Source organism: Triticum aestivum, chromosome 3D (genome assembly GCF_018294505.1).
Source record: "Triticum aestivum cultivar Chinese Spring chromosome 3D, IWGSC CS RefSeq v2.1, whole genome shotgun sequence".
NCBI classification, from domain to species: Eukaryota; Viridiplantae; Streptophyta; class Magnoliopsida; order Poales; family Poaceae; genus Triticum; species Triticum aestivum.
The window spans coordinates 480,286,525-480,313,061 of NC_057802.1; positions in this window are offsets into that span (position 1 = coordinate 480,286,525).

Genomic DNA, 26,537 nt, shown 5'->3' on the forward strand with positions numbered 1-26,537 from the left:
CTTGTATTATATTTAGTACTCCTGGTATTTTTCTTCTGTGACCAAGATATTGTCTACCAGTGAGAAGGAATTCTTCCTCGCTGGTCCGTAAAAGGGATTGGTCTCTCAATAAATATTTTATTGAAAAACCGGTCGTGACATGTCATGGCATCCGGACCTGGCGCTGGATGCGTTGATGGGCCAGCGATCCGGCTCGGAGAGCCAGCTGCAGGCGGAAGCCGGACGAATCGCCGCCTGAGCCAACTACATCGCCGGGTTCGCCTTCCATGACGAGTTCCAGCCGGAGCAGGCGGAGGATGACGGGGTCGTTCCTGCCGATGACTACAGCCTGCTTCTGGACGACCCGGAGGGCAGCTCCCAGGAGACGGGCGTCTACCGCGACGTGGACACCGGGGAAGAGGACACCGGCACTTCTGCGGACCCGGGAGCTGCGTGCTCTGGCGGAGGCGATGCCTGATTTGTAAACTTCAAAAAAATGTTAGGTAGCAGGTCCACCCACCCACTGGGGGTTTGACTGGGTGTAATGAACTATGGCCTTGGGCTAGTTTTTCAGTTTATGATGTATAAGCTGTGTGAATGTTTGCGCCTTTGCTTCTCGTTTTTGGAGTTGTTTTCTTGCGATCGTCCCCCTTTGGGTTTCACCCCCGTGAGTCTCACGGCCAAGGCTCTGGTCCGTGACAAGGGGTTCGGCCTTTGACAGGAGCGTGCAGTACTTGGGCTTTCGAAACGTTGAGCATGAGCGGAACACCCACTGGGCCGGCTGGCGGCAACCCGGCGGGCCGGGTTAAGGAGCAGCCGGTCGTGCGGGAACTTAAAGTGGCAGGGCCGGGTTGGGAGATCCGGCGATATGTAGATACTTTGTGGATGTTTGCGCTTTTGCTTCTCATTTTTGGAGCCATTTTCTTGCAACTCTCCCCCTTTGGGTTTTCCCCCCGCGAGTCTGACGGCCAAGGCTCTGGTCCGTGACAAGGGGTTCGGCCTTTGGGAGGAGCGTTCAACACTTAATCTTTCAAAATGTTGAGCGTGAGCGAAACACCCACTAGGCCGGCTGGCGGCGATCCGGCGGGGCCGGTGTCGGCGTTCTGGGAACGGGGGTCCCCAGACTTGCCTGCCTGCGGCCCACAACATGGCTAAGCCAGCAGGTCGTACGGCCCATCTTCATCAACAAGGCATCCAAGACCCTCGCGAAGGTCCAAGCCTCGCGAGGCGGACGACGCAAGACCTCCTCTGGAGTGGCCTAGCCAGGCAGGCTCACGAGGAGCGGAGATATCAAGGCGGGGCAAACCTCACGAGGCTCTCGTGACGTGAGCCATGACGAACGGCACCAGGCGGGCGCCAGCGCACGCAGCGTCCTTGTTTCCTCTTTGGTGCTAAGGAGGCCAACACAGGCGAAGAGTACCGAGGCATCAGGCAAAGGTTGCTATATTGGTGCAACAAGACCAAGACCAGGAGGACGGCGAGACGGAGGTCATCGTGGAGCCCAAGACGGCGTCACCACCAGAGCTTTTCGCAGGCGAAGACCGCTTTTGTCAGGATAGCTTATACTAGCTATCCCCCTTCAAATTTGCCCGTAATTGTTGGCTCCCTTCCCGCTCGATATTTGGGAAGAGGACCAGGGCCTCTATAAATAGGTCTAGCCACCACAGTAGTAGCGATCGGATCCAGAGACATGCACAAGGTCGCACGCACAAGAACACCTCAAGCTCAGGAGGCTGTTCTTCCCTTGTACTGTTCATCATCAGCCCGAGAGGCAATCCACCACCATCACACTGGAGTAGGGTATTACACCACAACGGTGGCTCGAACCAGTATAAACATCGTGTCTTTCTGTGTTGCGAGTTCGTCGAGTTCGTCCGCGAGATCTTAGCGAGCTAGGGCGTAGATCGGTAGGAGGGAAAGACTTCGCGCGCACCCCAGTGTGAACCTTAAGGGTTCGCCGGAACCCCACATCTGACATTTGGCGCGCCAGGTAGGGGTGCGCCGGAGCTTCTCCTCCACCAACCAGCTCGCCAACGCTCCCCAGCCACGATGTCCGGCGACTCAAGGGCCGGCTCTGACCGCTGGGCAGCCTGGCCGGCCTGGGCAGCGCCGCCTGCCCATGAAGATCTCGACCCTGCAATCCAGGCGGCGCGAGCGCTGGCAAACTCCGCCGGGCGCGGGCAGCGCGGCCAGGCGTCGTCCACCCTCACCCCGCGGCAAGTACGAGCCGCGGCAAGAGCGGCGAGCCATGCCGCGACAACGGCACTGCACTCACGGCGGGAGCAAGCAAACATGCGGGCGGCACTCATGGTGGCAAGGGAGCTGCTGGGATGCAGACTGATGGAGAGCGGTCGGGATACGCTGCTGGAGCGTGTTGCCGAGCTGCTGGATGCAGCGGCATCGGGAGCACCACCCTTCTTCTATCGACTTCCTCCTCAGGCCACTGCAGGGCCGCGCGGTGAACTTCACCACATCCGTGTGCCATCAACTACGCCCGGGGGCTTCATCAACATCAGCACGGCCAGCGGCGTAGGGGGCTCCGACTCCCCCATGCCGCCCGCAACAAGCACGAGCGCAAGCGTCGCCCTCCATGGTCCTAGCCGGATGCCATGCTACCATCCTCAGGACGCCACCCTGGGCCGAGCGACATGGAGCGTGGGGCACCACAACGAGGTGTTCGGGGTGACGGCCCCGGAAGCCTACGTGCCCCGCATGATGGACCAAGAGTACGCACCAGAGGATGACCCCGGCTCATTCATTGGAGAAGATTGGGGAGAGGGGGCGCTAGGAGCCGAAGCCTTCCAAGAACCAGCGGAGAACCACAACAATCGCGCCGACAACGGCAAATATAGGGTACCGCTAATCTCTCAGGAACAGGCTTATGCTAACCATGGGCTGTAGATGAATCAGGTTGCAGCGTCGATCGATGATCCTGGCACGGCAGCACCCGTTCCGACAAGGGAGACACGCTGGGGGCCGCCGGGAGGGAGCCAGGAGCAAGGCCCCTCCCCGCGGCGCGCGACGCCTGGCGACACCCGGAGGTAGGCCCTCTTCCGGGAAGGCCTCGACAACCCTTCCCCGGGCAGAGGACCTGTGGTCGCCAGGGGCACCGCTGGCGTCCTCTTTCCCTCCTTTGTGTCGTCCCGGTGACCGGTCGGCTCAAAGGAGGTCAAGGGTGGCACAAAGCGGGGCCCTCGTCTGGCAATATGAAGCAAGGCCGGTACCTGTGAAGAAGGCCCAGTGCCTGTGAAGCTCGCCGCCCGTGACACTCTCACGTAATAATGAGTTGGGGTTGTACACGCCCCGGAGTCTCAAAGGTGCCGGCCTAAGGCCCTGGGGCTCCCTCCCACGCCTACTGGCAGCACTTAGCTCCGCGCTGGTGAGAAGACTAGACTAGGTGCCGGACGCGGCCGTTTGCTTTGGATCTCTCTCTTTGTGGCCTTGCTTTCTAGATCTGGATTTGAGTTGAAGCTGAGTTTTTGTCGATGTGCGCGGGGGGGAGCCTTTTTTTGTTCGAGCAATTTCTTGCCTTCTGGATCTCGTTTTGCCTGGGACTCATGTCCGTCGCCTTCCCCTCACGAGCTCCTCGCGAGCGGAACAGCGCGAAGGGCGCACGCCAAGTGCGCGCTAGCACTACAACTGGTGCTCACCTCTTATGGGACCCCCTCTGACGGGGCGACGAGCTCCGGGTTCTCAGAAACTCGACGCGTCGCGACCCAGCTCAAAGCTGGCGCTGGCAAAGGTAAATCACGACAGAGAACTCGCATCTGGATTCACGAGTTCACGAGGACACAAACTCACACCGCGTAGGAAAGTAAAAACAGCAATTTGCTTACATGAGGGGCTCCCCCTCCCAAAATGCTCTTACAAGTTTTCCAAGGGCCACGCCCGAGTTTGTGTGCAGGATGAAATGACAGGGGAACAAGGGATCAGCTAGAAATGTCGCTCGCTACGTCACCCGTGGATGCGTCACTCGCGTCATCGTCGTCTTCATCGGCATCGTCGCCGCCATCGGCGACGCCCCCGTCGCCGTCGTCAACCACGTCGCCTTCATCTGCGACGACCACCACCGCGTCATCCTCCGAAGTGAAGGCCCTGACCAACGCGTCCACATTGTCCTCAATCCAACGCGCTAGGTCGCCCCGGAAAGCCGTGGGTACGGGGGGCGATAGCGGCGTCGAAATCAAAGTTGGGGTCGGCATTCAGGAGGTGGCTGAAGACACGAGAGAAAGCGCGCTCGAGCAGGCCACGACCCCTTTCCTCCACAAGCTGGAAAGCTCTGGCAGATCGAGCCTCCAGGCGTGTCACCACCTCGGTGAAGAAGGTCAGGTGGCTAGCATAATCATTCGGGTGAGGGGCCGGCGCCTCCACGTCGCAAATATGGCCCAGGGCGATATTGGCCCTGTTCCGGAGATCCTGGAGCATAGGGGCATGCTCGCGCTCCAGCGTTCGTCGCTGGAGCACTTCCTCCGTGTTCTGCCTCGCGACGGCCTCTGCGTCATCAACCCGCCTCCGGAGGGAACGTAGCTCGGCGCGGGCGGAGGCCAAGTCCACCTGCGCCGTAACCAGGGCGGCGGTCGTGGCTTCCGCACGCCTCTCAGCCTCGTCCAACCTGGGCCTGAGGGCAGCGGCCCTGCCCTCATCCTCCGCGCATGCGAGCTTCAGCTTCAGGTCGTACCTACCCTCCAGATCTACGCAAACCTCGGTCACCCGGCGATCAACCTCCTCCTTGACTTTGGCCTCGCGAGCCATGACGACATCTTCTGCTTGGGCAACTTGACGCTCCCTCGTCTCCAGTTTCTCGAGCTCGAGGCTGCGCTCCACGGCCTCCAAGGCAGCGCCTCCTCACGCTTCTGGACCTCCTCTTCCTCCGCGGGCGTCTCCCTCAGCGACGCAAGAGCGGCCCTGCGTGCCTCCACCTGCTGCTCAAGAGACGCGCTCCAGGCCTGGAGCTCCCACGCGCGCTTCTCCGCAGCCTCGCGGCAACGGTCAGCCTCGCGAGCCTCGTCCAAAGCTCGTGAGCGGGCTTCATGGGAAACCTTGAGAGACGCCTCGGCCTTCGCGTTCTCAAGGTCACGCTGATAGCGGCCGAAGTTGATGGCCACCTTCAGCTTGCGCCGCTCCTCCGCCAGCCGAAGACCTTCAGCCTCAAGACGTGAATCGACACTCGCGAGCTCTTCACCAAGTCGACACATCACGCCCATCGCCTCCTAGAAGAGCTCGTGACGAACCATGCTCCGCCCGCGCTCGAGCTCGAACGCTCGGTCCACCTCGTCCTCCGCCTCAGGGGCTACGGGCGTGGCGCCAAGTGGTGCGCCCCCTCCAGGCAGGGGGCTGGGGGCTGACGCCGAGCCTGACGTCAACCAGTCCTCGCGAGGAGCCCAAGCTGACCGAGGCCCGCTGCTTAAAGAGGAGCCGAAGATCGAAGCCAACAAATTGTCGTCCATGACCAGTGGAGGAGTCTTGGGCACGCCTGCCAAGCTCCACGCCAAACCGGGGGGCAGGAGCGACAAGGCCGCAGTTCAGCACGCCAAGAAGGCAGGAGTGCCCCTTCAACCAACCCTGCTCCGGGGGTGACAAGCGGACTCGGAGCGCTCGAGGCTGGCGGAAGAGTTGAGGAAGAAGGAGGTCATTTCTCAGGAGACTCGGCAGCCTCGGTGGAAGGAGCCCTGAAAGACTGGCGTCAGAAGAAGAAAGCAGCGCGCAATAAGCTATGGCAGCACGATACTTACATGTCGACGGCGATGTACTTCCTTCGCTTCAATGGCCCAAAGATATTGCTGGCGCTAGGGGACCCTTTCCTCTTGTGGAGCTCTTCGAAGTCCACGCGAAGCCGACCAAAGCGCTGGACGTGACAGCCGGTGCGCGGCGGCGACGAAGAAGAGCATGGAAGGATGTCTTCAAGGGTGCCCGGTTGCGGTGAACAGCCACGCACCTTTTCACCACAACCTCCCGAGGCCCTTGAAGCCTTGGCCTCGGGAGTCGCATGCTGCGTCTCCTCAGCAACCGACGCCTCAGGAGGGGGGTGGCAGGCTCCTGAAGACGATGCCCCAGGATCACCACTCGACATGTGCTCCTCAGCACTCGAGCCACCGGCCTCCGCCGGAGCTCGCCCACCTGCACCGTCGCTTGGGGCGAGCTCGGCACCAGCGGCAAGGAAGGGAACCACGACGACGGGTTCTCACGAGGCCCCTTCAGGCCGATCGCCCGTGGCCCCCATTCATCAAAAGGAGGCATGTTCTCTGCAAATTCATCCTTGTTCTTGCAGCGGTACAGTAAGCAATTCTTCCCAGGCAGTTCGGCCAGCAAAGGGACACCCGTCAGGACCTTGAGCACTGTCTGCCACGTCTCGAGAAGGAGCCCAAACTCCTGAAACATCATGTGGTCCTGGCTGTTGAGCAAGGTCCACATTGGGCGAGAATGGCGCTGAAGCGGAGCAACCCGGCGCTTGACGAATTCCTTCACCACCATCGGCGCGGTCACGCCGCGATCCTTCAGCAACCTCAACCTGAACCAGACGTGGGCGAGGCGGGGGCTCGTGAGCCGCTGATGGCTCCAGCCGGAGTTAGGAACAACGGGCCCTGGCGGAGCCTGGAGCAGAGGACTGAGCACTCCTGCATCGACGAACACCCATCGTGTCTGAAATTTGCTCGTGGATGGAGGAAGCTCGAAGTCGATCCCCTCGCCCGCCGTCACGGCCACGGCCTGGAAGCTCACGCACCCTGAGCTTTGCTGAGGGTCGAGTAGATGCAATGAGAAGAAATGGCGGAGGAGGGCCACACAAGGGGCTATGCCAACCATGGCTTCGCACACGAAGGCGAAGGTGGCGAGGAGAGTCACAGACTAAGGGTCAAGATGCAGCATGTGGATCTGATAATGCTCAAGCACCGCATTGAAGAAGGAGGAGAAGGGAGGAATCAGGCCAGCCCAGAGGGCATCTATGAAGATTGGGACCTCGGTGGCCGCCTGAGCCGTGCGAGTGTGAGACGCAGGCCAAGCCACCGTCTTCCCCCACTCACTGAAGCTGGAAGCAAACATCGGGCGCACCTTGTCCATGGCCTCGTCGTTGAGCACCCAAGACCGGCCGAGCGCCGACGCAGAGGACGGAGGCGTAGCAGGCAGAGACAGAGGTCTCTTCCCCTTTTCAGCTTGTTTCGGCGCCATGGCGATGGAGCAGGCGGAGCGCAAGTCAGATTGGAGAAGAGAAACAGAGTCTCGAGGAAGCAGGGGGATTGGGGGAGCAAGGCGCAGGTGACAGGGAATAACTGTGTAGGCCGCTGGGGGCCGCATAGCTAGGCGGATTCAAAGGCAGCGTGGGGAAGCGGAGACGCCCACGTCCAATCAACCGCCACGCATCAACCGAGGCCGCAGGCTTTTGGGGCCCACGGTGCTCCGAACTTCACCCTTGGCTTCGCCGCGAAGCCAAGCCCGAGCGCACCTTGGGCCCGGGGGCTACTGTCGGTGTTCTGGGAATGGAGGTCCCCAGACTTGCCTACCTGCGGCCCACAGCATGGCTAAGCCAGCAGGCCGTACGACCCATCTTCATCAACAAGGCATCCAAGACCCTCGCGAAGGTCCAAGCCTCGCGAGGCGGACGACGCAAGACCTCCTCTGGAGTGGCCTAGCCAGGCAGGCTCACGAGGAGCGGAGATATCAAGGCGGGGCAAACCTCATGAGGCTCTCGTGACGTGAGCCATGACGAACGGCACCAGGCGGGCGCCAGCGCGCGCAGCGTCCTTGTTTCCTCTTTGGTGCTAAGCAGGCCAGCTCAGGCGAGGAGTACCGAGGCATCAGGCAAAGGTTGCTATATTGGTGCAACGAGACCAAGACCAGGAGGACGGCGAGACGGAGGTCATCGTGGAGCCCAAGACGGCGTCACCACCAGAGCTTTTCGCAGGCGAAGACCGCTTTTGTCAGGATAGCTAGTACTAGCTGTCCCCCTTCAAATTTGCCCGCCGTTGTTGGCTCCCTTCCCGCTCAATATTTGGGAAGAGGACCAGGGCCTCTATAAATAGGTCTAGCCACAACAGTAGTAGCGATCGGATCCAGAGACGCGCACAAGCTCGCACGCACAAGAAGACCTCAACCTCAGGAGGCTGTTCTTCCCTTGTACTGTTCATCATCAGCCCGAGAGGCAATCCACCACCACCACACTGGAGTAGGGTATTACACCACAACAGTGGCCCGAACCAGTATAAACCTCGTGTCTTTCTGTGTTGCGAGTTCGTTGAGTTCGTCCGCGAGATCTTAGCGAGCTAGGGTGTAGATCGGTAGGAGGGAAAGACGTCGCGCGCACCCCAGTGTTCGAACCTTAAGGGTTTGCCAGAACCCCACATCCGACAGCCGAGTTGGCGAGCAGCTGGTCGTGCGGTAACTTAAAGTGGCAGGGCCGGGTTGGGCGACCCGGCGGTCCTTGACTCAGTGTTCGTGGCGCACTGGTGCTTTTGGACTTATGTGCTTGCCGGCCGACAGCTGAAGCCGGATCTGTGGCTTAGGGTGAAGCGAGAAGCTTAGGGCGGCCCAACGCGCTAAGGAAGAATGGCGGGTGGCCAAGCCGGCCAGCCCCCGAGCCCCCGGGTTGAACGAGTCGACCCGGTGGCCGGGTTTGGCTTAAGAGTAAAGTAGTGCACAAATCTAGGAGACACAATAGCTTGGTCGCAAAAGGGGCAGCCCCCGAGCGTCGTTCGGGGACCCCATAGTTTTAGACAGTTACAAAAGTCAGCGATGCATACATGCACTCGGCTAACTATAAAACAGGCGAAGGAGCTCCGCATTCCATGGCCGGGGTGTTTCTTCACCGGCGATGTCCCTCTTGCACTTGTTTGTCTTGCGGGTGTCGATGAGGTAGTACGCGTTGCGATCGCATAAGGCCTTGCTGACGATGAAGGGGCCCTCCCATGGGGAGGAAAGCTTGTGTTGGCCAGTCTGCTCTTGGATGAGTCGGACGATGAGGTCTCCCTCTCGGAAAGCTAGGGGCTTGATCTTCTTGTTGTGGTAATGTCTCAGACCTTGCTGGTAGATGGCTAAGCGACTGAGTGCTAGGAGACGTGCTTCTTCGAGCAGGTCGGTGCCGTCTTCGCGGGCTTCTTTTGCTTTGGCTTCCGTGTACATCGTGACGCGCGGCGAGTCGAACTCGACGTTGGTCGGGATGACGGCTTCTGCTCCGTAGACGAGGAAGAACAGGGTGAACCCGGTCGACCTGTTTGGCGTGGTGCAGAGACTCCAGAGGACGGCCGGTAACTCGTCAAGCCAACTGCCGGGTGAACGGATGAGCGGCTCGATGAGTCGCGGCTTGATGCCTGATAGGATGAGACCGTTGGCTCGCTCGACCTGGCCGTTGGACTGCGGGTGTGCAACAGAAGCCAAGTCGAGGCGGATGCCGGAGACGGAGCAGTACTGCGCGAGCGCGCCCTTGGCGAAGTTGGTGCCGTTGTCCGTGATGATGCTGTTCGGCATGCCGTAGCGCACCGCGATGTCCTTGATAAATCGGACGGCTGTTGGGCCGTCCAGCTTCTTGATTGGCCTTGCTTCAATCCACTTGGTGAACTTGTCCACCGCCACCAGCAAATGCGTCATGCCGCCTCGAGCGGTCTTGAAGGGTCCCACCATGTCGAGCCCCCAGACCGCAAAGGGCCAGGCGATCGGAATGGTCCGGAGTGCCGACGCCGGCTGGTGCCTGCGCTTGCTGAAGCGTTGGCATCCTTCACACTTGAGGACGAGCGACTCTGTGTCTTCGAGGACCGTGGGCCAGTAGAAACCATGGCGGAAAGCCTTGGCCACCAGGGACCGCGAGGCGCCGTGGTGCCCGCACTCGCCCTGGTGTATGTCGAGGAGGATCTGAATGCCCTTGTCCTGCTCGACGCAGCGTTGGAATAGGCCGGTGGAGCTGCGTTTGACGAGCTCGTTGTTGATGATGCTGTAGGCGGATGCTTGGCGTTGTACTTGCCGGGCTTCGGTTTCGTCCATGGGAAGGACCCCATTTTCCAGGAACTCCGAGATGGGCAGGGCCCAGCATGGTGCTCTGACCCCGGCGAGGATGGTCATCACGACGGGTTCCGGGGTGGCAGCCCCCGAGTCGGGTTCAGCAGCCCCAGGGCCGGGTTGGGGTGTGGTCGGGGTGGCTGGAGCAGTCCCCAAGCCGGGTTGAGGCACGACCGGGTCGGTTGGAGCAGTCCCGGGGCCGGGTTGAGGCGCGGCCGGGTCGGTTGGAGCAGTCCCCGGGCCGGGTTGAGGCGTGGCCGGGTCGTCTGGGGCGTCGATGGACTCGAAGTCTGGGGACGGCTTGATGGACGGCTTGTGCAGATGCTCGAGGGAGACGCCGGACGGAACAGACTGCCGAGACGAGGCAATTTTGGCGAGCATGTCGACCGCTTCATTCTCCTCGCGCAGGATGTGGAGGAACTCGCGGCCCGCAAAGAATCCAGACAGCTTCTGGACGAGGAAGCGGTAGCTCGCCATATTGGAGTCATGGGCGTCCCACTCGCCGGTGCTCTGCTGCACCACCAGGTCTGAGTCGCCATAGCACAGGATGCGCCGGATGCCGAGTTCCTTGGCAAGCCGGAGGCCGTGCCCAAGGGCTTCGTACTCGGCGACGTTGTTGGAGGCGGCGAAGTGGATCTACAGCGCATACTTGGGCCGGTCGCCCTTGGGGGAGGACAGCACAATGCCGGCGCCTAGGCCGAGTCGCATCTTCGAGCCGTCGAAGTGCATGCGCCTGTGCGTCGAGTCCAGCGGCGACGGCAGGTACTGGGTCTCGGTCCAGTCGACGAGGAAGTCAGCCAAGGCTGGGACTTGATCGTGGTGCGGGGCTCGTAGAGGATGGTGTGGCCGGCTAGCTCGAGTGCCCACTTGGCGACCCGGCCAGAGGCATCCCGGCACCTGATGATCTCGCCGAGGGGGACCGTGCTGACCACGGTGATGACATGCTCTTGGAAGTACTGCTTCAGCTTCTTGGCGATGAAGTACACGTCGTAACACATTTTCTGGTAGTGCGGGTAGTTTTACTTCGAGGCGGAGAGCACCTCGCTCAGGAAGTAAACGGGACGCTGGACAGCTTGGACCTTGTCATTTTTTGGTCGCTCGACCCCCATCACCGTGCTAACCGACCGCGAGGTTGCGGCGATATAGAGCAACAGCGGCTCCTTCTCGGCCGGTGCGGCCAGGACTGGTGCGGTGGAGAGCATGCGCTTGAGATCCCGGAAAGCTTCGTCCGCCTGGTCGTTCCACTAGAACGGCATCGTCTTCTTCATCAGCTAATACAGGGGCAAGGCCCTCTCGCTCAGCCGCCTGAGAAACCAGCTGACCGAGGCCAAGCAGCCGGTGAACTTCTGGACATCGCGCAGCCGAGCCGGCTTGCGCATGCGCTCGATGGCCTTGATCTTCTACGGGTTTGCCTCAATGCCGCGCTCCGAGACGAGGAAGCCGAGTAGCTTTCCGGCCGGGACACTGAAAACGCATTTCTCCTGGTTGAGCTTGACCTTGTACTCGTGCAGGTTGGCGAAGGTTTCCTTCATATCGTCGAGGAGCGTGAGGTGCTGCTTGGTCTTCACCACGATGTCGTCCACATAGACATGGATGTTGCCGCCGAGTTGCGGCAGCAAGCATTTCTGCATGCAGCGCTGGAAGGTGGCGTCGGTATTCTTCAAGCCGAACGACATGGTGATGTAGCAATACGCCCCAAAGAGCGTGATGAAGGACGTCTTGAGGGCATCGGCCGGGTCCAGCTTGATCTGATGATAGCCGGAGTAAGCATCCAGGAAGGACAGGAGCTCGCACCCGGCGGTGGAGTCGATGACTTGGTCGATCCGCGGGAGGGCGAACGGGTCTTTGGGGCAGGCCTTGTTCAGGCTGGTGTAGTCGATACACATGCGCCAGGTCTTGTTCTTCTTCAGGACGAGGACTGGGTTGGCCAGCCACTCGGGATGAAACACTTCCATGATGAAGCCGGTCGCCAAGAGCTTGGCGACCTCTTCACTGATGGTCCTTCTCTTCTCTTCGGAAAAACGTCGCAGGGGTTGACGGACGGGCTTGGCGTCCTTGTGGCTATGGACTTTGTGCTCGGCATACTTCCTCGGGATACCCGGCATGTCCTTGGGGGTCCATGCAAAAATATCTCGATTCTCACGGAGGAAGTCGACGAGCTCGCCTTCCTATTTGCTGTCGAGGCGGGTGCCCACGACAACGTACTTGCTGCAACCAGGGTCTTCTAGGTTTAGCTTCACCTTCTTGGTCTCCTTGGAGGGCTTGAACGTGGCCTCATCGGTCGGCTCCTCAGTCGGGATCTGCGCGGCCGACGCCTCTTGGGCCAGGGCGACGATCCGGTCGAACTGGCGCCGCTCCTCGGCTACGACCAGTGACTCAGCTAGCTTGGCGCCGTCTCGGGCGCAGTCCAGGGACTTGCGGTAGTCGCCGGTGATGGTGATGAGGCCCTTCGGACCCGGCAGCTTCATCTTCAGGTAGGCGTAGTGGGGGACCGCCATGAACTTGGCGAGCGCGGGTCTGCCCAGCAGTGCGTGGTACGCGTTGGACAGGTCCACCACCTCGAACCAGATCAGCTCACGTCGGAAGTGGCTGCCGTCGCCGAACAGGACATCGAGCCGGATCCGGCCGATCGGGGAGCAGGAGAGGCCAGGTACGATGTTGTGGAAGATCGTGCGGGTTGGCTCCATGTCCTTGGCCTCTAGGCCGAGCTTGGTCATGGTGTCGCGGTAGAGGATGTTGATGCTGCCGACGCCGTCGACGAGAACCAGGGAGAATCTGCACGTGCGCCGGGGTGCGACGATGGTGGGGTCGAGGACGAGGGCGTAACCACCCGGGTTTGGCATGACGGCCGGGTGGTCCTCCCAGGTCCAGGTGACCGGGCGCTCTGACCAATGCATGTACTCCGTCAGGCCGGGATGATGGTGTTCACCTCCTGCCGAAGGAGGCGCTCGCTGCGCTTGTCGTCGCCGAGGCTGGTGAAGACGATGTAAGTCGCGTTCTGGGCCGGGTAGGGTCGTCGCGCATCGCGCCGCTGGCTGGAGGCGGCTGCCCTGCTCCCAGAGCCGGAGCTGGAGGCGGTGGGATGTCGCCCCTGGCGATGCGCTTGGTGATGGTGCACTGACGTAGCGTGTGCGTGGACGGCCTCGCGCCGCTGTGGTGCTTGCAGGGAGCGTCGAGCATCTCCTCGAAACTCATGGCGGGCTGCCATGCCGTTTTGTCGGTGTTCCGGCGTTTGGCGGCTGCGGCGGCCACGACGAGCCAGTTGTCATAGCGCTGAGCCGGCTGATCGGCTTTGCGCTTGTTGTTGTGCTGGTTGTGCTGCTGCCGGCTTCCCTCGCCGGCCGGCTTCGGAGGCGGCACCGGCTTGGCCTTGCCGGCTTCATCCAGCGCCACCTGGATCTTCATGGCGGAGTCGGCGTTGGCGTACTTGTTCGCCATCACCATGAGCGCGGCCATGGTGGCCGGCTCAGAGCGCAAGAGCTTGTACTTGAGGAGGGTGTCGTCTCGGCACCCGTTGACGAAATACTGGATCGCTTGCACTTCATGGACGCCCTCGCAGCTGTTCCGGAGCTCGGTCCAGCATGCGAGGTACTCGCCGACGGTTTCCGCCGGCCCCTGCACACACAAGGCGAGCTGACTGGGCAGCCGGGTCGCTTGTAGGTGCCGGTGAAGTTGCGCATGAAGGCTTGCTCGAAGTCGACCCACGCATTGATGCTGTCGGTCAGCAGACTGTTCAACCAGGTGTGGGCTGACCCCTGGATCATGAGAGAAGCGTAGCGCACGGCGAGGCGGTGGTTACCGCCGGCGATGCCGATTGCGGTGGTGTAGTCGGTGAGCCAGTCCTCTGGCTTCACGATGCCGTTGTACTTGGGGGTGTCGCGGGGGAGCGTGAACCCTTTGGTCAAGGTCTCGCCCCGGATGCGTGGCCCGAAGCACGTCGGTCCGACGGGGCCGGTCTCCTCTAGCTCCTGGGAGAGGGCCAGTCGGTCGAGGCGGTGGCGAGCGTTGGTGTCGTCGATGGCGCGCGGGCCCAGCCGGTCGGTGACCGCGCCACGGGGGGGGCGGGTCGCCTGCAGCCGGACGCCGGCCGGGTTGAAGCAGGGGGTCGAGGCGGCGCCGAGCCTTCGAGGCCGACTCGTCCGCCAAGCCGCCAGCGGCCGTCGGGGCGGGATTGCGGCGGGTCCGGGTGCGGCCGGAGTGCGCCTCGCCGGGTGGAGAAGACGCCGTATACTGGTTGTCGCCGGGTCCGGCGACTCGGATGGAGCCGGATCCGGCCGGCCTGGCGAGCTGGTTGAGGCGGTCCTGCTGTGCGTTGGCCGCGACGAGGAAGTCGTTCACCCTCTTGAGGCGATCCTGCAGCTCCTCGCCCGCGAGCTGATCCAGGCCGACCGCGGCCACCTGGGCAGCACGCATGTTCTTCACGGGAGTCTCGTATATGGGAGGGAGGGTGCCGAAGGCGCAACCGATCGCGCCACCCCGGGCTCGCACGTCGGCGACCCGGCTTGGCTCGGGGGCAGTAGGCATGAAGCCGTAGGCGGTGTCGCGCTCCAGCTGGGCAGAGTCAAGGCGACGCTGCATGGCGGCGAGCATCTCGGTGAGGTTCAGCAGGCACTGGCGATCCTCGTTGAGGCGAGTCCGGGCCTCGGCGATGTTGGAGGCGTCGACGTCGGTGCCGATGGGGACGCGGAGGCTCTGCATCGTAGCACGCGGCGGGTTGGGCGAGTCAGCCCTAACCGCCGCGGCCTTAGCTTCGGCAACCTTCCTCGCTGCGCTTGACGAGGAGGAAGCGTCGATGTCGGTGACGAAGACCTCCACGCAGAGGTCCATCGCTCCGGCGGGAGAGCCGTCATTGATGGAGAGCGGGGAGTCGGAAAATCTAAGTACCTCGCGGGGGTACTCGTCATCCGTAGGCGCGTCGGAGATGAGTAGCGTGGCGAAGGAGGCGGCGAGCGCATCGATGACGTCGTCCGCCAGCATCACGGGCTCGTCGGAGTTGGAGAAGTTCCTTGTCTGAAGCATGCTCCCGGCCAGGACCTCGAACTACCCTACGGTGGGCGCCAACTGTCGTGGTGGGCGCACGGCAGATGCCATGGGATGGCTAAAGAAAGGAGGAGGCTCGAGGGTTGGTGGGCTCCAGAGGCGAGGTCGGCATGAGCGAGCGCGGGACGCAAGACATACCCAGGTTCGGGGCTCTCCGGAGAGATAACACCCCTAGTCCTACAGAGAGTGGTTTATACGTAACAGTACAGAGTCGCTCCTCGAGTTGTATGGAGGAAGGAGGAAGGTTGGCCACGGCTTAGGCGGCTCCCTCTCCTCGGGTGCTGCTTGCTAGGTGTGTGTGTGTGTGTGATCGCCCGTGCGAATGAATGAGTTGCCCGTATGCATGAGGGCTCCTGGGGGGTTTTATAGGTCAACCCCCCAGGGGTACAATGGTAATGTTACAAGGTCGTAGGCCGGATCGTCAGTGTCTAGGAACCCGGTGCTGGGCCCCGCCGGGTGCCAAGGCTCGCCGGGTTCGCCGGGTGCGGGCCCCATGCACCTAGGGGCACTGTGTGCCGTCTTGTCGGTCGTCAAGGCGAGGCCGAGTCGAGTCGGATACAGTGGCGCTCCGTCAGGTCGCCGCTTGTCGGCGTCATGGGTGACGTCGGGTGCACTGTTGCCATGCCAGCTCTGGTCAGCGGGTAGGTGGGGGGCACTATTGCCTTGTCTGGTTTACCAGAGCCATGGGCGGGGCACTGTGGCTTCGGTCATCAGTTGGTGGAGCCTCGTCCCATCGTACGGCTGGGATGGGACGGCCGCTGACCCTTGGCCGGGTTTGGAGAACACGCCAAGGGCGGTGCTGGCTTGTTGGAGAAGTCATGAGCTTCGTTGTTGGGGCCGAGCCGAGGAGTCCGGCCGGGCTGCGGAGCCTGGCCGGGTCACAGGGCTTGGCCAGGTTGGGCGACCCGGACAAGGGCGAGCCGGGTCGAGGGGCGATGCTGGCCCTGTTGTTTTCGAAAAGGATCCGGGTCAACGGGGTCTTCATTATCTTCGGCACCGTCCGGAGTGTTATCTTCTCCTGTGCCGGTATTGCTGTCTTTGCTGCGGCGTGATTTAGAGCGGCGCCGCTGACGCTGGCGCTTTGGTTGTATCTCAGCAGGTTTATCCTCAATTGGGTCTTCCTTGTCATCGCCACTATTCTCTTTTGGTGCATCCACCATGTATACGTCATATGAGGAGGTGGCCGTCCATCGTCCGGTGAACGGTGGGTTTTCGGCCTGCTCCTCTCCAGCATCGTCGATGTCTTCGGAGTCGTAATCGAGCGTGTCAGTTAAGTCTTCGACAGTGGCTATTAAGTGGGCGGGGGGTGGGAAGCGAAATTCTCCGTCGTCATCCACCAGTTCGAACCGGATATAATTCGGTTGAGACTCCCCCGCTAAGGAGAGTGTTTTTAATGAGTTTAACACATCGCCTAAAGGCGAGTGCCGGAAGATGTCCGCGGAGCTGAATTCGACGATCGATGCCCGATCAAGCTCGTCGTGCGCGGACGCACATGCTTCGGAACCTGTAGCCGGAAACGTGTCTAAGGTTCCCATAACACAGATCTCACTTGAGGTTGGGTCTGTGTGCGGCTCCGACGCCGCTGAATCTGCGGCCTCCGTGGCAGGGTTGAGCCTCCCGTCCTCGGATGGCGTGATCTGCCCCGGATCTAGGGACAGAGCAGTTGCAGGCGCTATCTCCTGGGTATGGTCCGATGACAGATTTTAGTCATGCTCATCGCGGTGACAGTGAGCGGCTGCCGCGGTCTCGAATCCGTCGAAGATCAAGTCTCCGCGGATGTCCGCGACGTAGTTCAAGCTTCAAAATCTGACTTGATGGCCAGGGGCGTAGCTGTCGATCTGCTCTAGATGGCCAAGCGAGTTGGCCCGCAGTGCAAAGCCGCCGAATACGAAGATCTGTCCGGGGAGGAAGACCTCTCCCTGAACAGCATTGTTGTAGATGATTGATGGGGCCATCGAACCTCTTGGCGACGACACTGTAGAACTCTCAATGAAAGCACCAATGTCGGTGTCAAAACCGGCGGATCTCGGGTAGGGGGGCCCGAACTGTGCGTCTAAGGTTGATGGTAATAGGAGACAGGGGACACGATGTTTACCTAGGTTCGGGCCCTCTCTATGGAGGTAATACCCTATTTCCTGCTTGATTGATCTTGATGAATATGAGTATTACAAGAGTTGATCTACCACGAGATCGTAATGGCTAAACCCTAGAAGTCCAGCCTGTATGACTATAATTATTCTGCCCTCTACGGACTAAGCCCTCCGGTTTATATAGACACCGGAGGGGACTAGGGTTGTACAAAGTTGGTTACAGAGAAGGGAATCTTCATATCAGGACGCCAAGCTTGCCTTCCACGCCAAGGAGAGTCCTATCCGGACACGGGAGAGAGTCTTAGGTCTTGTATCTTCACAGCCCATCAGTCCGGCCCACGTACTATAGTCCGGACGCCCGAGGACCCCTTAATCCAGGACTCCCTCAATCACTAGCAAGACCCTCGCGAGGCCCTTACCTCACGAGGCGTGCATCATCAAGTGTCACTAGCTGCCTCGCGGGGCGGCTCCCCAAGGCTGCCTCTCGAGGCCCCTCGCGGAGGCGCGCGAGACGAGAGTTGTTTAGCGGAGTCACACGGCCCTGCGTGTTTACGTGGGTGGCGCGCGTGACGATGGGCGAAGACAGAGGTCGTGCCCACAGGCGTGGCAGACGGGGCTGTTTGACACGGAAAAAATAACAAACGCGAGTGTGCCAATGTACAAAGTAAGTACACAAAGAAAAAGACATAGGGAAATATGTATTTTTATTAATCTCGTATCGAGAAATAAAATTACAAAGACCCTATTAAGGATGCGCTCCGTGGCCTGCTAGCGCGGCCAAAATAACTTCGGCAATGTGATGTTCTGGTTCACAGGGCCTCGAAAAGCTCCCGCTTAATTACGTCCGCCACTACAGGAAACAGCTACTTTGCCGTCTGCCATGGCGGACGGCAAAGGCTCGAAAGGCGGACGGCAAAGACCTTTGCCGTCAGCCGCGGACGGCAAAAGGCTCCGGCAAAGAAGGCTATGGTAAACAGCTGCTTTGCCGTCTGCTTCCTGGCGGCGGACGGCAAAGGCTCTTTGCCGTCTGCGACGGACGGCAAAGAGGGCGGACGGCAATATTTGCGCTGTCAGTCCGTTAAGTGGCTAACGGCAGACCTTTGCCGTCCGCCGCAGACGGCAAAGAGCCTTTGGTCTTTGCCGTCCGCCTTATGATGTCATCTACACGTCACTAGATGGCAGGTTCTTTGCCGTCTGCCACAGATGGCAAAGTGCAGGTTCTTTGCCGTCTGCCACAGATGGCAAAGTCTTTGCCGTCTGCCACTGTAGGGAAACTGACCAAATGGGTCAGCTCCCAGGAAGCACAGTTGGCTGCCACGTGGCTTTTTTGCCGTCCGCGGCAGACGGCAAAGGCTCTTTGCCGTCGGTGGCAGATGGCAAAGAGCCTGCATATTGTCTGTTTTTTCTGTTTTTTATTAAATCCCACAATTTGCAGCACATATCACATATATAAGTTTCATATCCAGCACATATCCAACACATATCTAGCACATAAGTTTCATATCACATATCACATCAGTTTCATCCATACACATTGTTCATACATAAGGAAGTTCCATCCATACACATTGTTCCATCCATATATATATTACAATGCAAAGTGTCATGAAGATAGCAAGCTAGATACAATGCAAAGTTTCATCAAAGGAAAAGCAAGCACTCCATCATAGCAAGCTAGCTTCCATCAAGTGAATGAAATCTGCAAAATGGTAAATAAGAAAGTTAGAAATAGGTGACTAGAACAAGAAGAAGACTAGAACAAGAAGTATATGTCATTTATGAGCTAACTTAGGTGAAATGGATCATATATGAGCTAACTAAGTTGAAATGGGTTGTTTATGAGCTAACTTAGGTGAAATGGATCTTTTATGAGCTAATTTAGTTGAAATGGATCTTTTTGAGCTAACTTAGGTGAAATGGATCATTTAAGAGCTAATTTAGGTGAAATGGATCGTTTTCTAGCTCACTTAGGTCAAATGGATCGTTTATGAGCTAAATTAGTTGAAATGGATCGTTTATGAGATAACCTAGGTAAGATGGGTCATTTTGGAGTTAACCTAGGTGAAATGGGCCATTTTAAAGCTAACGTAGGTAAAATGGATCATTTAGGAGCTAATGTAGGTAAAATGGGTCATTTTTGAGCTAACTTGGATGAACTGCATCATTTATAAGCTAACGTAGGTAAAATGGGTCATTTTGGAGGAAAATAAGCTAACTCTAGGTCATTATGGTAAGCATATTGGAGGAAATAAAGCTAAGTCTAGGTCTTTATGCATTTGTTAAGCAAAACACTAGAGAAACTTACCGTGATCAGGGAGGTGTAGGAGCGGGGTGGCTAGTGCCGCTACCTGGAGAAGGATCGTGCGATGCGTTTCTGGAGTTAAGCTGCACCAAAGATCATTTCCAATGTCTCGTTAGCATTACGACACTCAAATGTTAAGACTACCATGTAATGTCCATTCAAACTAAACTCACCGTGCTCCCAGGAGCAATCACTGGCATCGGCGGAGCGGGCTGACCGGACTTCTCGCACACAGACTGCACATTTGGTTTTCAGAACAGAGTCATACTAGTTAGTAATGAGACTCAAATGTTAAGACTAGCAAGTAATCTGCAGAAGAAACTTACCACAAGGAGCTCGTACATGGCCCTTGCCTGCATGTCATTCCGTGCCCTCTCCTCCTCCATCATCTTTCTCGTCCTCTCCTCCATCTCCCGCTGCCTCCGCCAGAAGTTTCTCCGTTCTATCTCTCTCAGTCTGTATAGCAGCCTGCAACACCACTCACATGACCATTTGTAATCATTGATGGAAGCGCACACAATGTAATGGAGAAAGATAACTGAGTACGTATCACTAACCTTGATGGCGAGTTGCACTGGCCGTTCACGAGGCCTTATCTCAGGAGCGGAGCTTGACTGGCGCGCCTTGATCTCCGGGAGAGTGCTAGGACAACGGATAAGTCCATCTCCAATGGCTATGGAGCCATGGGACCTCCTGCCACCAGATATCATCACCAGCTCTGGATCAATGGGACCCTGGCTCGGGTTAAAGTCCTCCCCTTTCCTCGCCTTCCCCTCATCTCTATATCTCACGAGCTTGTTGTGGGAGGAGATGTTGGTGAAGTTGTTTGCATCATCGAGGTCAGACTGAGAGGAAGCCTTGACTTTCTTGTAAGAGCCAGTGTGGGCCATGGCATACAGGTCGTACACCTCTGGCACCTTATCCGCCTTATTGTGGCGTGCCTGAAAGAGAGAAACAATGAAAATTAGTAATTAAAGGGCTCAAGCTAGCATGATGAATGAATTGCATGAATCATGAAGCAAACCACATACCCAGTTGCGCCCGAACTGATATAAGTTGGAGCTGCCTTGATGGTGTGGCACACCTTCCATTTGGGCACGTTTGTCCTTGGCCTGGTTGTGGAGGGCTAGCCATTCTTGTGAGCACCACTCATCGACCAACACCTCCCAACAATCCATCCGACCCGCACACCATCTCGGAGGCGCCTAAGTTAGCAAATAGAAACTTGAGCGCTACGGCTAAGAATTACTAAATGAAGGAACTTAAGTAGAAGGCCTTAAGAATTACCTTCATGTACTGCTCCTTACTCAGGAACTTATCGCGGCACGCCGGCTTGGTCTTCTTGATACCACGCAAGGCGTAGTAGTCTCGAACAGCCTGCACCCGAGCCTCGTGCCGTAAGTTCTGGAGTAGGCGCTTGCAGACGTTCTGGATAACATTTGCGCAGTCCTCCTCGTATCCCTCCTCACACCTGTAGAATGTCTGCAATCAAATGAGACAATATTGATTAGTACAATTAATAACTAGCTAGTTGAAGATTTTGAAATGTGTAAAGGAGAAATTACCCAGAACGTCCTGATCACCATGTCTGCCCTCGTCTCGCACACGACACCGTCGATAATGACATCCGGCGGGGCCGGGGCAGCCACGTAGTGCTCCCAGCTCAACCCAAGCTCTGGAAGCCGACCCTCACCAGGCAACGTGACAAACCCCGGGAAGTTTTGCCGGCAAAGAACTCCAAGGACGGAGTTGGGCCGGCGGACACTATGATGGTGGTCCCAACCCCTGCAGCATGACAAGGCCAACGCATTAGTTATTTGAAGAAACGTGAATGCAGAAGGTACAAAAATATTAAATGCACTTACGTACCTCTCCCCATCAGGGAAGATCAACCACCTCTGCTCGTGGGTCGCCGGCACGGACGGGAGCCGTGTAGCACCACGCTGGTAGACGGTGCCACCCTCCTCCTCAAGATCAGTCGGCTCCCCGCCATCATCAGCATGGCCACTCGGCTCCTCGGGCTGATCCGGCCAGGTACCCCATCCGGACGTGTGCTCCTCCGGGGTCTCGTGGGCCGAACTCTCGTGGGCCGAAGGCCAGTCGACCCGAGGCTCGTGGGCCCAAGACCCGTGGACCGGAGTCCGTGTAGCCTCCTCCTCGGACGAGTCCACCCTAGCAGTCACGTGCTCGGGTGAAACAGCTAGGGGTGGCGGCGAGGAAGGCGCCCTAGCAGTCACCCTACCTCCTCTCCCGCGACCACGTGCCCCACCTCCTCTATTCCTACCTCGTCCCCTGCTGGGCACCGCGGTGGACGAAGAAGGGCCCGGCGGTGTGGACATACTGTCCAGCAATGCTCGGCGAAGAGGTACGTCTGGAATCGAAGACCTCAGACCACGCACGAGGAAGAAGGGGCCTTGGCGCGCTCCCGACCAGCGCCCACCATCTTTCAACACCTTCCATGACAAACAGTAAACGAAATTAGTACAACATAAAAAAAAGACCGACATGAATAATAATATGTGTATCACTTAAGTGTATCATCATCAAGTACAACATTAAAAAATTTAATACCTGACACTACTAATAATCTCGATCAGTATCATCAATAAATGCATAATCATCATCATCACTATAATCAATGACGGGCTCATAGGGTTCAGTGGCATCAACATGTGCAAGGCCACCTTGACGTAATCGGTCAAGCAATGACAGGTCATCTGCAGCAGTAACCTCTTCTTGTTCCGGCTCTTCTTGTTCCTCCTCTGGGGTGATGTCGGATTCACTGTCACTGTCTACTTCAATGTTTTGGGGTGAAGTATAGCGGTTCTTGAAACGCTTTTTGGAAAGACGTGTCTCTTGGAAGAATTCTCCTTCATATGTGTCTGGGTTAATGTGAGGTTCATAATCCTCTTCCTTTGGGGGAGATAGTCTAGCCCGTGGCGGCACTTCATAAACGACATCCCAACCTTTCAGATTTGGATTAGTTTGGCAGGCCCACGGTAGATAGAATACTTGGGTCGCCTGTTGAGCCGTAATATAGACATCAGGAACATCTAAATGGGTGCTTTGGTTGATTTCAACTAGCCCTATATGTTCATGAGTTCTTCTAGTCTCCTTCGGCTGAAACCAATAACATTTGAAGACTACGACATTCGGTGGGTTTTCACCATAGAATAGAAGTTCATAAATTGCTTCAACTCTCCCATAATACTCGGTACCTCCTTCGCCGATAGCAGATACACAACAATTTGTAGACTTTCGGTCGGCCATAGATAGCTCTTTGCCATAGGTACGAAAGCGATACCCGTTGATGTCGTATTTGTCAAATGAACGGACCTTATAGTCAAAACCATTAGCGACTTGTCTCAATTCGGCGTCCATAGACTCTGAATTAGCCTACAAGTTTAATATGAAAGGATTGTTGCATTACACACAAATTAGCGAATGAAACCGGGATAGCCGCCTACAAATTAGCCTACAAGTCTAATAGAAATTACCGTTTGTTTGAACCAAGAGATGAAACCGGGATAGCCGCAACCTTGCTTTGCGAGAAGCTCATACTCTTCGACAGAATCCTTTTGGATCACCGCTCCATACGAGAATAAGGCGACGTATCGACTGTATGAAATATCCAGGAATAAGAGCAGTTCAAAGGAAATAGAAGTTGCGAAACTATGTACCGAGAACTTACTCGATGTACGGCCGCACTTCTATCAGGTTGTTGAAGATATACAACGAAATGGTCCGCCATTGTTTGTTATCCAAAGATACTGGATTTGAAACACTGGCTGGTGCGAGATTCCCTTTGAATAGGCTGAGGTTGGATCCACCCTTTTTAGGGTCGTCAGCATTGTACCGAGGCTTCGGATTATGCAAATGACGATTTTTGGCTTCGTAGTGTGCTGTCACGAAGTTTGCCGCCTCCTCAGTGATGAATGCCTCAGCCATCGATGCTTCAATTCTACGTTTATTTTTACATTTTTGTCGAAGCGTCTTCTGCATCCTCTCAGTTGGGTAGCACCAACGATTTTGCACGCCCCCCCCCCCAATCTTGCCTCGGTCGGGAGATGCAAAATCAAATGTTGCATTGGATTAAAGAATCCCGGTGGAAAGATCTTCTCTAACTTGCAGATCAACTCCAGCGCCAACTCTTCCATTTCTTCTAGCACGCCAGGCGATAGTTCTTTCGCACAAAGAACATGGAAGAAATAGCTGAGTTCTGCCAGTACTAGCCATTCATCCTCAGGGATGAAGCCACGCAACATCACCGGCATTACCCGCTCAATCCATATGTGCCAATCATGACTCTTGAGACCAAATATCTTCAATTTATCAAGACTGGCTCCCCTCTGTAGATTCGCTGCATACCCATCGGGGAACATCAACTGCATTTTCACCCACAAGATAATTTCCCTCATAGCCGGCCTTCCAAGATTGAACCATGCCTTTGGCTTCATCCAGTTCTGCTTTCCTTTTGGTTCTTTCATGTTTTGTAACGGCCTATCACATAGCGCCTCCAGATCGACTCTAGCCTTAGTATTATCCTTTGACTTCCCATCTATGCCGAACAATGTACCAAAAAGTGCCTCAGCGATATTCTTCTCAGTGTGCATCACGTCGATGTTGTGTGGGCAAAGGAGGTCTTTGAAGTAAGGCAGATCCCATAAGCATGTTTTGTGAGTCCAGGCGTGCTTAGAATTATACCCCTTGAAGTACCCTGGACGCTCGGGATCTGGCTCGAGAGCGTTTAACTGATCCAGGGTCTGTTGGCCTGTCAATGCATGTGGTGCAGAGTTTTTGACAACTCTACCTCTGATGAAGTTCTTCTTGTCTTTCCTGAACTTATGGCGAGGATTCAGGAACTCTCTATGCATGTCGAAGCAAGAAAACTTGCGACCGGCCTGAAGCCAACGAAACTCAAGAGCTCCCTTGCATGTGGGGCATGGGAACCTTCCATGCACACACCAGCCAACGAATAGCGCATACGCCGGCAAGTCATGCGTCGAGTACATGTACCAGACACGCATTATGAAGTTCCGTTTGCTATAGGCATCGTATGTCTTGAACCCATTATCCCAGGCTTCTTGCAATTCGTCCTTAAGCGGTTGCATGTACACATTCATATTTTTCCCCGGATAGTTGGGCCCTGGAATTATCAATGTCAGGAAAATGTTCTTTCTTTGCATAATCTGTCCGGGGGGAGATTGAGTGGAAAGACAAATACGGGCCAACAACTGTATTGGGCTGCCGTCATACCAAACACACTGAACCCATCCGTGCTGATGCCGACTCGAGGATGCCTCGGATCTGCCGCTTTGTCACCATGTAATTCATCAAACTTTTTCCACGCAACACCATTCGATGTGTGTACAATCATCAGATTCCCATCTGCATCTAGTTCGGTTCTTTTGCCCGTTTTGTGCCATGTCATCTGTCTGGCCGTCTCTTCGACCATGAAAAGACGTTGAAGTCTTGGTACGATTGGCATATACCGAAGAACACTAACGGGGATTTTGGTCTGTGTCTTCTCACCCATACCGTTGTCTACCACAACATACCTGGAAGACTTGCAAATGGGACAACAGTTCAAGTCCGCATAGTCAAGCCTAAACAAGACACATCCTTTCTCACAGGCATGTATCTTATCATAGGGCATCTTCAGTGCACGGAGGATTTTGTCCGACTGGTACAGGTTTGCAGGCATTACATGGCCTTTGGGTAGAAAGCGTCCAAATATTGTCATCATTGCATCGTAGCATTCTCTGCCCAAGTTGAACTGAGCCATCAGAGCCATTACTTGTGAGATGGCATCCAACTGACAAAGCTCAGTGTGCTCATGGAGCGGACGTTTTGAAGACTCCAACATTTCATTGAAGGCCTTTGCAGATTCCTCCATCTCCTCGTCGGAATCCCGAGCATCATCAAAGTCTTGCACCATGTTTTCCATACCGGTACCATGCTCGTCGGCGCGACGACGATCCACCTCAGCTCGGTCACGTTGGGCAGACTCACCATGAAATGTCCACACCGTATAATCGGGCGTAAAACCACTCTTCTGCAGGTGTTTGCCCATTTCAGCCTCTGTCCTCTTTTCCCAATTGCCGCACCGTAAACAGGGGCACCAGGTTTTCCTCTGGCCATTTGCAAATGCGGCTCGCACAAACCCCTTGGTTTTTGTGAACCATTCAGTGCTCCATATGTTCTGACCAGTGTGACCGGTGTACATCCACGCACGATCACTCATCTTGACTTTCAGAGCTACTAGACACACAACAAATATATATATATATATATAATTCACCATGTATGTATTCATCAGTTGATCTACTTTGTCAATTTTATTACGTCCATGCAACCTACACTCTAATAGGTAATGATAGGTCCTAATCCCACCCGAGTATGTTTAGATTGGGTTCATTTTCCCATGCTATGCCCCGGATCCTACACAAAATTTCGGCAGCACCTCCCCGCTGTTCTCCTGATACACGTCTCTGCAATAAACAGAGAGGATGTGTACCCGGAGAACAACAGGGGAGGCACTGACGAAATTTATGCATCGGATCCGGAGCAAAGCATATGGGAAAACGAACCCAATCTAAACATACTCGGGCTGTCCATGGATAGCATTGGACAATTCGAAAGAATCAAGGTTATAAATATGCAAATGCATGCATATTTATAACTATGACGCTTTCGAACGGGAGACACATATTGGTTACACATACTGATGATTCAAGACACATATATATCTAGCTATCAAGTTTCATCGGAATAGATCAAATAATTAATGGGGGAGGAGGACATGTCATTTGTCCTCACCCACGAACGAAGGGGCAGAGCTCGTCAAACGCACGGCGAGGTCGTCGAACACCAAACCTCGCAGCGATGAAACAACTGCACATTTAAAACTACCCGATCAACACAATTATATATGATGTTTTTCATAACAAAATCGAAAGATATATGACCTAACTAATAATTCACAAATATATGACCCCGTCGGCTTCTGGAAGGCCAAAGAACACCTTTTCGGGGTCGGGGTCTCGGGGTCGGGGTGTCGGGTCGGGGTGCCGGGTCGGGGTCGGGGTGCCGTGTCGGTGTCGGGGTCGGGGTGTCGGGTCAGGCTCGGGGTCGGGGTGTCGGGG